At 39.3% G+C, this 12,365-nt stretch overlaps 1 protein-coding gene across 4 annotated transcripts in view; it reads right to left on the reverse strand.

The window, feature by feature from the left end:
* Positions 1-692, reverse strand: part of ZNF521 (zinc finger protein 521) — a 305,371-nt gene extending 304,679 nt beyond the window's left edge. For 2 of the 4 annotated variants that reach the window (XM_070452763.1, XM_070452762.1), the window contains exon 1: positions 496-585. The gene's annotated coding sequence lies outside the window, so the exon portion shown is untranslated. Of the gene's footprint in view, positions 1-221; positions 471-495 lie in introns of those variants that run through there. The other 2 variants (XM_070452765.1, XM_070452764.1) reach the window with 2 other exon arrangements.
* Positions 693-12,365: the final 11,673 nt, after the last annotated feature.

Here is a 12,365-nt window from a genome sequence, read left to right on the forward strand (position 1 = left end):
TTTTGTAGTTTGGGGGGCTCGGGGGGTGGGGAGGGGGGATCTAGCCTGCCCGGCGGTGAAAAGGTCTTGAAAAGAAAAATCTCCCACCGTCCAAAGCAGATGCCAATGGGCAACGAAAACCAGCAAAGGGAAAAAAAAAAATACTTTTTTTCTCCCTACCCCCCCCCCTTTTTTTACCCACACTAAAGTAATTTTTTTTAAAAAATAAAAGATCAAAACACCTCCGCCCCGAGCCGGTGGCCCTCAGGTGGTGTGCGGGTCTGCTTGTGTGCGGAGGGGTGTGTGCGGGGCCCGCGGCTCGGGGCGCCCCTCTCTGGGCGGGGGCGCGGGCTCCGGGCGCTGGACCGGGGGCTCTAAAGTCTACGGCTGCCTCGGCAGCGGCGGCGGCGAGAGCAGCGGCGGCAGCGGCGGCGAGAGCGGGAGGAGGAGGAGGAGGAGAGCCGGGAGCAGGAGGAGGAGAAGGAGTGTGCTGTGTGCTCCCTCCTCATCACAAACCTGCAAGGTCTTGGACTGCGCTGTCGCTCCGGTAGTCCACATAATAATGGAAAATGGAAGCAAGGCCCCCAAAGCCATCAGGATGGCTCCAGAGGGGGCCCCTAACCCGCAGGGACTCGCTCTGTACGTAATCACTGAGGAAATCATTGTCAGCCTGCCTGCACTCACACACAGACAGAGGGGCATGATTAAAAGGCGAGAGCGCGGGGAGCGGGAGGGAGGAGGGGCCCCGCCAAGACCCGGACTGGAGGCGCCGGCCGCGGCGCGCGGATCCGGAGCCTGGCGGCGCGGCCGAGGGCCCCGCGCCCCGCCCGCCGCCGCCGCCGCCGCCGCCCCCGCCTCGCACTGCCGCCCGCGCCGCCGCCGCCGCCGCCCCTCGCGCCCGGCCGCCCGCCGCTCGCTCGCACACACCCGCGCCGCCGCCGCCGCCGAGATGTTAATAGAGCTCCACGGCGGATCGCGGGGCTCTTCTCCTCGCTTTTTTTTTTCCCTCTCCTGAAATTAAAGCAGAGGAGCATCTGAAAGTGGAAAGGTCCCCCTTCTGGTAGGATGGAAGTAAAAGGAGGCAACAATTTGTTCTTGAGGGGGCAAAAAGGGGAAGGAACACTCCTTGCCTGGCTCTGCTGCTCCGGACTTTTAAAATAAAAAGCGTGGCTGTGCTCTGTCTCCGTGCCCACATTCGGGAAATCTTTTCTAGGGCAACCAAAGACCTGCCAAGTCTCTCTTATTGGGATCTTTTTGAAAGCAAGTTGTCTGGACTCTTTTTTTTTTTTTTTTTTCCGATTTGCTAAAGTGACGCTGGAGAATGTCATAAAGTGATTTTAAAACGAGACAGCTTTCTTTTCACTCCTTTAAATAATATTCTTACGTTGACATAGATCTCTGGCTGGAAAATAAAGCTTCCTCTTGGTTAAAAAAAAAAAGAGGTAAGAAAATATGCACGTAAGAATATGTGAGCAAGATGATAGTTTTTAAAACATATTGGAATGTTTGCAGGTTGGTGGGATTTTTGTTTTCAGAGTTTTGCTTTCTAACTTTTCACCTGTTCCCATCCCAAAACAAGAAACCATCACGTGTTAACTTCTTCTACCTTGTCCTAGGAAGAATATTTTAATTCATTTATTTATTTACTGCTGTTTATTGATTGGCCGCTTGTCAAGTCATAAATTCTAGACAGGACTCCCGAAATAGAACTTAGATTCACAAGTCTTTGTGGAAATTAAGAGATTCAGAATAGAGTTAATTAATTACACAAATGGGCAGAATTCAGTACAAGGACTGTTCTTAATCAGATAAAAGATTATCCATTCTGTAAAATTAAGACACAGTATCTATTAAGAGACCACCCAAAGACATCAAAGCTTTATGGAAGTTGTCTTTTTTCCCAATCCAGCCTTTAAACTGCTTTGACCCTGAAGTAGATACAGTATGTTTTCCCCAATATCTTCTTTATAATGAGATAAGTTTTCAGTTCATCTACAGTAATTCCTAAAGCAAAATCATAATTGCAGTCAAATAAATGTAATTTTGCATGGCTGTGAAATAATAAAGCATACAGCTTGAGTCGCAGAATGTATGTTCAGCATTCTAGATTTTATACATAATTTTATAAGCGGTCAGTTTCACAGAAATCCTTCAGAAAGGAAAAAATGTATGAACTCCAAATATCTACAGTGTTTTCCCTTCATGTGGTAGCCACATGGATGTAGGAGGCTATGATGCCAGGTATGTGTGGTCCTAAGTTATGAGTGAAGCTATCTAAAATATTGATAACATCTATACCTGTTTTTACTAAAATGTGAAAAACTGTTGACATGTTACTAAGGCATAATCTAATTTGCTAAAGTTGTCTCCTATGTGAGTTGATATTTTTTGCTCTTCCTCTGGATACTACTTTGTTTGTCTGTGATGGTTCTTTCATATCCCAGTGTCAATGTTTCTGTTGCCATCCTCTATAAAAAATGGACTAAAGCCCTTTGATCAGAGAATACAGATCTTTAAGAGTCTCAGATTGCAATTTGGAATAGTGCTGCATAGTATTTTCAGGGGGAGTTAAAGTGCCAACCCCCCAAAAGACAAAATAATTGTAAATCTCACATATTAACCTACACAATAGTGAGAACTGTTTTTGAAACATTTCTTTAAATACTTTAAGTTCAGTATCAAAGTGCAGGGATAGAGCTTGGGGTCTGGGGGATTACTGATTACGTCTCTAATTTAGACTCCAGAATCCATCCATAAATCCAAATCCAACATCTCAAAACTCTGAGTAAAAAGCATGAGCTTTGTAAATACCTGCATGTCATTGTTGATGATGGAGCAATATGCGAAGGAACATGTAGAAGGAATTTTACTAGAAATAGGGCAGCTGTTTTTCTAGGACTCATTAAGGTGTCTGAAAACGGAAGACAGACGTATCCATCCTGCCTTTTGGAAGGTCTAGTATCACTAGACGTGATAGACAGAACTCCCACTGATCTCAACATCCCTTACCGTTATATTCCATGTGAATTAATCAATTATGTGGAATTGGTGAGCACTTGGCTTTCATTAAGCACTGCTGCGTAGGCTCACAATTACTTTCCATGCTTCATAAATAGACAGACATCCAAAACATACAGACTATTCAATACATACGATGAAAGCAACACAGATGTTAAAGAAGAAAAGCTGTCTTTTGTCAAGAGAACATAATTAGCAATTGCAAATATGTAAACAAGCCTAATTAATAAACACTTTTCTTGCATAAGAAAATTTATTTGGGGTACAGTGAACCATTATATGTGTAGCTACTTATGTCTCAACTTTTAGATATATTGTTCTCAGTCTTAAAACTAGAAATTCAGCTACAGTCAAGATGTTATACATTCATCAATTTATTGAACACCATTATCCATCAAATTGTGATGTCCACCAAGTAATCGATGTAACATTTCATGAATAAATAGAAAAGATAAACATAAGGCTTATAAAAAAATGAGAGAGATCTTCCATTACTAATTTCCCTTCATTAAGACCTTGAGCATGTATATAATTAAACTTTCCATTTCTTATTAATGCATGACTTATTTAACTTCCAGATTTCTTTTTCTTACACTGGCTTCATAGCATCCACTTTTTCAAATTTTTCACTTTTAAGAAAGTCTTTCATTGGCGAAACAAATAATGCCTAGAACTGAGAACCTCATTTGAAAAAGATTACCTTTTTTTCCAGCTGCTAATTCCAACAATAAAGATACTGCTAAAAGAGAGATTAATGTTAAAGGAATTCTGTTGTCTATGAAACCTGACCTCAAAGGAATTAATTACAGAAAACATATTAGGTACAAGTAAATCTTCAATTTAGAATGTCAGTTGCAAAACATAAATCTCTTTGATAAGTTTTAAGTCATAGTGTCAAAGTTGCAACTGGCGTCTAAACCGATTATAAAGAAAATATTCAAGATTTTATATAACTATCCTTAACATATATTTTACTTTCTTTTACTTTTCTATATTATGTAACAATTTCACGTTAACATTTTTGAGATTGTTTTACAGACTGGTTCCAGATTTTTTTAAGTATTACACGTTCACTTCATATCTAAGTGTAGTATCTGCCTGAATAACATGCTGTATTATTTCCCAGAAGCTTTCTTTTAAGGAAGATCATTTAGAAGGACCTTTTAAAGATATATGAAGGGTGAAGTTCCATCAAAAGCCATCTGAATCTAGTTTGTAAGGGTATGTATGTATGTGTGTATGTTTAAAATATCAAGTGTTTTTATATATAAAACAAAATATACATGTGTTATATAGACACATGCATGCATTTTAACATATTGAAGTTAGAACAATATATAAGAGGCTTTTAGATTGACATTCGTTGACAGATTTATGTTCATCAGCATTTGTGCAAAATGTCACTATCCATATAGGGAGCCAGTGGCTTTATATCACACAGAAACTATTACCTGGTCCCAGGCCCTCTACTTGTCCACTGTGTAATCCTCAGTAAGTCACTTGATATCCCTTCCACATACTCATAACCAACCCCTACCTCTCTCCTAAATCTGTGAAACGGGTAGTAATATTTGACTATAAAATCATTTAAGAAGTTCACATGGAATAGTTTGTACTAAACATACAAACATAGCAATTGTATTTTGCCATTATGAATAATGAATTCTGTTTCCAATCTGTTTCTTTTTCACTCTCATCAATTTGACTTTTTTTCTTTCATTAAAGTCCCTTTTTAAAATTAGGGACTGATATACATGCACATATACTTTTGTAATCTGTCTTGAATGATATCAAGAAAGAAATGTTTTCAAAATGCACATGTACATCATCTATGTTGTACTACACTAATGTAATTCAGTGAAACTTTTAAAATTTAATTACAACATGTATAGAAACATTTAAAGCTCAGTGTTTGTCAGTCATCTTTTTTTCTCATGAATGTTCTTAATTTATTTTTATGTTGCATTGTTTCTTTGCTGACTTTTAAAAAAAGAATTTATTGGAGAATAATCACTTTACAGTATTGTGCTGGTTTGTGCCATGCACCAACGTAAATCAGCCACAGGTATACATATGCCTGCTCTCTCTTGAACCTCCCTCCTATTTCCCATCTTTTCATTCTGAGGCTTTTATAACTACCTCAGAGGTCCTTGTTGATCCACTGAAACAATAAAAATCTTGGAAAGATCCTTTCTTTACTATGGAAGATATGAAAAAAAAGAGCTTACACTAGATTGATATTTACAAATAACAAAAGGTACTTTTAAAGATATCTCTAAAAGGTGAAGCAGAATCTTAAGAAAATAGATTGCAGCATATTAGAAAAACCAGATGGTATTCACTTGACTATTGTAGGTAAGTGATCCAGTAACAAAAAAATGAGCATGTACCAGTGAAAGACCAAAAAGAAAAAAAAAAAAAAAACAGTTGCTAGAAATGGAATCCATCTTTGTGTTTCTAAGTATGCCAATAGAACTTATTGAATGCACAAGTTAAATTATCACTGTAGTCAGTGCTATAAGATTTACATATAATGAAACAAGGAATAATAACACTTCTTATAATAGCAAATTATGTTTCTTCCATTTAAAAATGTATAATACACAAAATTTTTATGATAAATCTAGATAACGATGCCTATGGATAAATATTTTTAGTCTTAAATATTACACACAAGTGAATTAATTTTACATATTTGAAATAGAACATGTTTATACCTCAAATTTTTTTTTTTTGTATAAATGAATACAAATAGATTTCTTTAGTTGGCATAATTTAACAGTTATCATTAAGTTTTAAGTATTATTAAAATATTAGAATATCTGGTTAATGCTGTGGTTCCCCAAAACTGAAATATTGGTCATTAAAATTCGGAGATAATTAAAAGAAACCCTATATCAATTAGTGGTAACTACAGTTAATGAAAAAAGAAAATTCAAATTTAAAAGTTAAACGCTATACATAGCAAAAGGAAAATGTAACCATCTGTGAGTACTCGGTATTGGAAGTTAATTTTTTAAGTTATGTAGATACCCCTTTGCTGTGATATAATGATGACAGAATAAACAGATGAATAAAGTTCTTCTCCTTTAAAAGAAGTGATCTACATCATTCCTTTTTTACACCTTCTTTTCAGAGAAGGCAAACACCATAATCTCATTTGATCTCAAATAATTTTTGAGAATTTGTTTCTTTAGAATTCTATAAAAATGCAACAGGGGTTCCTATAAAGCAGAAGTTTCAGAAAAAGGAAGATATTCCTGTTGTAGACTTTTTCAGTTATATAGAGAGATATATTGTACACTAATGGGATGATATAAAAACAGAATTTTAGGTGTAAGGATTTTTCTCAGGCATGTTTGGAAATTGTTCAGAGTTAAACAGAATAAACTGTATATTATCCTGTAGGTTGGACATGGATGTTCTGATTTATATGGGTTAACACTTTTCAAAGAATTAAAACACAATAAACTCACAAATCTATGAAGTTCTACCATACAGCACCTACACTGCCTTTAATGATTTGGAAGGTACTTCATCAATTTTTGGTACCTTTGAATTAATATTTATAAACCTTCATTACCACAATATTTAAGGCATGCAGAAGTATCAATTAACAGAGGAGTCTGATGACAGAATGTCATATTAACCAAGCTTTAACTGTGTATAAATAGACATTTCATTCTCATCTGCCGATAGTGTTAGTATTACTATTTTTTGTTTTGATGACTTCATTCTTGTAAATACAAAATCCCCAAATTTAGAAGGAAACTTCTTTGAATAGAAGTTTTCCTAGCCTCTGTTTTCCCATTTTTTTATTAGACCATATGAGTTAATGGATACTAATATGAAACAGAAGAAGTGACCTTTCTTAGTCTCACCTTGGATAGATACCATGTAGACATCTGTCACTGATGTGATTTGACTCTCAATACTAGGACCCTCATAGCTCAATTCATAATGGTTAAGAGTCCATATTCTTTCAGAAGAAAAATTCTAACCATACAGTCCCTATCCGAGTTTTCAGTCTTTTTTATGTATAGTTCTTTGGTCCTTATTCATGGATTGTCCCCTCTTTAAAAATAGATACGTTACTTCCTTTCACCAATGGGTTTCCAAACCTACATTTGTTCTTTTTTGACTGATATTATCAGAACAGTGCAAATCCTAGAAGCTCCATATTTGTACAAAATACATCAGTTTCTATCTCACATCATTTTTTCCTATAACATTCAATCATTACGTTATTTGAACAGTTATCTGTGCAGTATCATCCAGTTGGGGTATCCAGATTCTCCTCTTTATGTCCCACATGAAAATGTTTGTACTGCTATTGTGTTGTTTTCATATCCTGCCCTTTTCTAAGAGATCACTTTTCTGTTCCTTTTAAAGGGCACTGAACCCTCCCAGTATCATTCAAAGCAAACAACACGAAACCTAAAATGTTTTCCCTCATCTTCTTCCTCCTCTTCCTTATCTTTTATTAAAATTGTCACATAAAAATGTCACTCTGAAGAAAAGCCTTGGGTTCATCATTCCCAGCTACCCTTCCCTGGAAAGAGAATACATTGCCTTTTAATCATGTTGGCCTTGCTTTTCCATAAGGCAATTAAAAAAAAAAAAAAAACAGTCTCAACAGAGGTTGCCAGTTATAACTTGTGTATAAAAAAATGGAATTAAAAACATTTGAAGAGATAGAATCAGTTTCATAGGGACCCCAGCCCCAGATTTCCCAGGTTTTTTATTTTCTCCTTGCCTTCCTCTAGTCTGTCTTATTTTGTCTTGCATGATTCTTTCTCCCAAACATACCCTTAGGATCTTAAAGGGGACTCCTTCCCTAATTTCCCCATTTTTTCTTCTTTCTTACCAGCATGCTTCTGCATTTATTTTCTATTGACTCTATACTCTCACCCTTTACAAATATTCATTATAGTTGAAAGCCTCAATCTACCGTCTCTTCTGATGCATCAACAGCACATGAACTGAATTCTGCAAGATTATTTCCTTTTTCTTATTGACCAGATATATGGACTGGTTTTAGACTCACTGCAAGGTTTTCTAAATGAATTTATATCGCTGGTAAAGAAACATGCCTACATCATCAATCTTTTCTTTCCTCTTTAATGATTTTTGTGTGCTTGCTAAGTCGTTTTAGTCATGTCCTATTCTTTGCAACCCCATGGACTGTAGCCCACCAGGCTCCTTTGTCCATGGGATTTTCCAGGCAGGAATACTATAGTGGGTTGCCATGCGCTTCTCCAGAGGATCTTCCCAATTGAGGGATTGAACCTGGGTCTCTTGTGTCTCCTGCACTGGCAGGCAGATTCCTTACCACTAGCGCCACCTTTTACCTGCCTTCAAATTGGCCAGTTCCTCCAATCACATATCTTAATCTCCATCTCATGCATTTGGATATATATAAACCATATAATTTCATCAGTTCAGTTTAGTCTCTCAGTCATGTCCAACTCTTTGCGACCCATGAACTGCAGCACACCAGGCCTCCCTGTCCCTCATTAACTCCTGGAGTTTACTCAAACTCATGTCCATTGAGTCTGTGATGTCATGTGTCCATTGAGTCTCATCGTCTGTGGTCCCCTTCTCTTCCTGCCTTCAATCTTTCCCAGCATCACGTCTTTTCCAGCGTGTCAGTTCTTCACATCAGGTGGCCAAAGTACTGGAGTTTCAGCTTCTGCATCAGCCCTTCCAATGAATATTCAGTACCGATTTCCTTTACTTTCATGGTTTAACACTAAACCATGACCTGTTATAGGGACTGACTTCTTTTGCATGTTCTCTAGAAACTATCTATCCCCCTTCTGATGAGTGGAATACATACCTTCCCCTTTCTCCTATTTATTACAGGCTGAGTGTTGTGTCAGCTACTTGCAATCTCGCAGTGTAAATCCTGGCAGAAGATTATACAGGATATAACCTGTTGGCCTAAGGGATTTGAATTTCTCACATCCTGTGCTGTTTATTCTTGAGACACATGTTCAATAACCCATTTTGCATGGACTCCCATTAAAGTTTTACTTTTCCCTGAAAGCCTTTCTTGATTCCTTACCCCCTTTTTCCTGCTTCCTGATCTTACCTGGATCCCACCATCAGCCTTCATGTACCTGAAGTACTTACAGAGATACTGTGTGTTTAAGTGGTGTGTGTGGCGGGAGGGGGGGCGCGGGCAGCTTCCAAGACAGCTCCCAGCAACCCTGCCTTCTGTATTCACAGTTGTCATCCCAATCCCTGAGGGTGAGCTGCATCTAGTGAACTGCCTTAAACAAATACAATATGGCAAACTGTTGGGATGCAACCTCTGAGTTTAGTTTACCGAAGTGCCCCATCTCTGGCTTTGCTTGCTTTCTCAGTCTAAGAGAAGCCACATGCCAAATTGTGACTCCTCTGCAGAGGCTCACAAAACAAGAAAATTAGGGGAGCTTCTGACCAAAGGTCAGCAAGAAACTGGGGCCCTCAGGCCACTAGCCCAAGAAAGATTGAGCATGGCCCAAAACCACATGAGTGAACTTAGCTTCTTCTCCAGTCAGGCCTTTACCTGAGATGGCCCACACCTTCGCTGCAACCTTCATTGACCCAGAAGACCCAGCTAAGATCTTAACTCACAGAAACTGTGAGATACTAGATATTTGCTGTTTATGTCACTCAGTTTGGGGGAAATTTGTTAACACATCAAGAGATTACTAATATACGTGGCATTACAAATATGGTTTTTATATTTGATTCTTTCATTAGCCTGGTAAGTAATGACAGAGTTCTAATGAAGTACTCAGCTCTATTTCCTCAGAATCATAATATAATATAGTGTAATAATGGAATGGCAACTCACTCCAGTATTCTTGCCTGGAAAACTCCATGGACAGAGGAACCTGGTGGACTACAAAAGAGTTGGACACGACTGAGTGACTAAACAACAATAAAGTATAATGATGCTTCCTGTGTGGCACTAGTGGTGATGAACCCACCTGCCAATGCAAGAGATGTAAGAGACCCAATTCCATCCCTGGGTCATGAAGATCCCCTGGAGAAGGGAATACCTGCTCCAATATTCTTGCCTGGAGAATCCCATGGACAGAAGAGCCTGGTGGACTATGATCCATGGAATCGCAAAGAGTCAGACATAACTAAAGCGACTTAGCATGTACGCATAATAATAAAATGTGTAAACCTTAAAACTTGCTCAGGAAACTTACTGAAAAACGATCTAATGAGAGCTTCTCATTTCTCTTAAATTTCTTTAATCACCACCACCAGTAAGCTGCTACCTCAGTTGAGCTCTGTCTTAGTCTGCTTGGGCTTCTGTAACAGAATACCATGGACTGGGTGACTTAAAAACAACAGAAATTTATTTATCACAGTTCTATGGGCTAGAAGTCTAAGATCAAGCTGCAGGTATATTCAGCCTCTAGTGCGGGCTGCTTCCAAGTACATAGTAGCCATCATCTTGCTGTGTCCTCACAGGGTTAAAAGGCCAAGGATCTACCTGGGACCTCTTTTATAAGGGTGCTAACATCACTCATGAGGGAGCCACCATCATGACCTAATCACCTCCCAGAGGCCTGACCTTCAAACACCGTCATTCTGGGCATTAAGATTTAACATATGAATTTAGCATGGGTCTTGTGCTCAGTTGTATCTGATTCTTTGTGACCCTATGGACTGTAGCCTGCCAGTCTACCCTGACTATGGGATTCTCCAGGCAAGAATACTGGAGTGGGTTGCCATTTCCTCATCCAGGGGATCAACCTGACCCAGGGATCGAACTTGAGTCTCCTGTGTCTCCTGCATTGGCAGGCAGATTGTTTACCGCTGGGCCTTCAGGGGTGGGGAGACACAAGCATTTAGTCCATGGTAGGTTTCTTGGTAACTAATTTGGGCAAAGTCAAGCAGGAAAGCAATTTTTTGAAAGGGTAACAGATAGCTTGGAGATCCGAGGTAGGCTCAAGAAGGATGCTTAGAGAAGGCACAAGCACCAGGAGAGGCTGAAATTGTCCCCCTTGGGGACACTGGTTGAAACGTGATGTTCGAGGGTCCTTGGGCACTGTTGCACTTGAGAGTCCACTGCTGTCTCTGTGCATTTGTATGTCCTTCCTTACAGATCTCAAAATCAGGGGTATCAGCTGGCTGAGCCATGCCCCCTGCCAGGATGCAGAGGAATGGGACCGTCTGCCCACCTGTTGGTAGATGAAGGTGAATTTCTTCCTCCCTCCCAAATCACCAAAGTGGTTTTCCTCCAAAGAGGGAGGGAATCAGATGCAGGCAGGAGGGAGTGCAAAAATGACAAATGGTCACACCATTGAGCAAACTGTGTGTGTGCTAAAGTCACTTCAGTCGTGCCCCACTCTTTGCGAACCCACAGACTGTAGCCTGCCAGGCTCCTCTGCTCCTCTTTCTCCTGTCTCTGGTATTTTTCCAGGCAAGAATACTGGAGTGGGTTGCCATGCCCTCCACCAGCGGATCTTCCTGACCCAGGGATTGAACCCATGTCTCTTACATCTTCTGCATTGGCAGGTGGGTTCTTTACCACTAGTGCCACCTGGGAAGCCTAATGAACAAACTAATTCTTTCTAAATTCGGTAGGAAACCTACCCATTAGAGGAACAGCTCTTTCCTTAGAAGCTTTAGTATTCTCTTCTAGGTAATTTTGTTTTTTCTTTTTAAACTTTCTTACCATATGGATTCCCTTTTTAGCACAAATCCTCTAAAATAATAGTCCCTGCATAAACGTTAACCCTGTTCCTTTGCTACCCACCACTTGACATCTATTATAGTCCATTTTCTAGACAGATGTGTGAAGAAGTGAAAGAGCATGTTTATATGTTTTCTATTCTCAGGTATGAAAAGGCCTAGATTAATGCTTTTAGTCTAAAGAAATAAATTTACAAAGCACCCAGTGCTAAACCTGGTACCCACTAAAGCCAATGAATAGCACTTCCCTCTCTGTCACATGTGTTTTCCAAGAGTAATTTGAGCTTTTCCTCCTAGGAGGCTTTATAAATTGTACCTCTATACTTGTGGAACTAACTATTGTGAATAATTTTTCCTCTGCTCGTATAGTCTTTATTTTTTCTTGTTTATTTATTTTTATTGAAGTATGGCTGATTTACAAGGTTGTTAATTCCTATTGTACAGCAAAGGAATTCTGTCATCATATATTCTTTTTCATAATGGTTTCTCATAGGATACTTTTCTACCTGGAGGATAGTTGCTTTACAGTGCTGGGTTACTTCCTGTGAATCAGTTACAGTGTGAATCAGGTGTAAGTTACACATATCTCCTCCCTCTCACTCACCCCCATCCCCCCGGCTGGGTCATCACAGAGCACAGAGCTGAGTTCCCCGCGTTCTACAGCA

This window comes from Odocoileus virginianus, chromosome 22, assembly GCF_023699985.2.
Source record: "Odocoileus virginianus isolate 20LAN1187 ecotype Illinois chromosome 22, Ovbor_1.2, whole genome shotgun sequence".
NCBI lineage: Eukaryota > Metazoa > Chordata > Mammalia > Artiodactyla > Cervidae > Odocoileus > Odocoileus virginianus.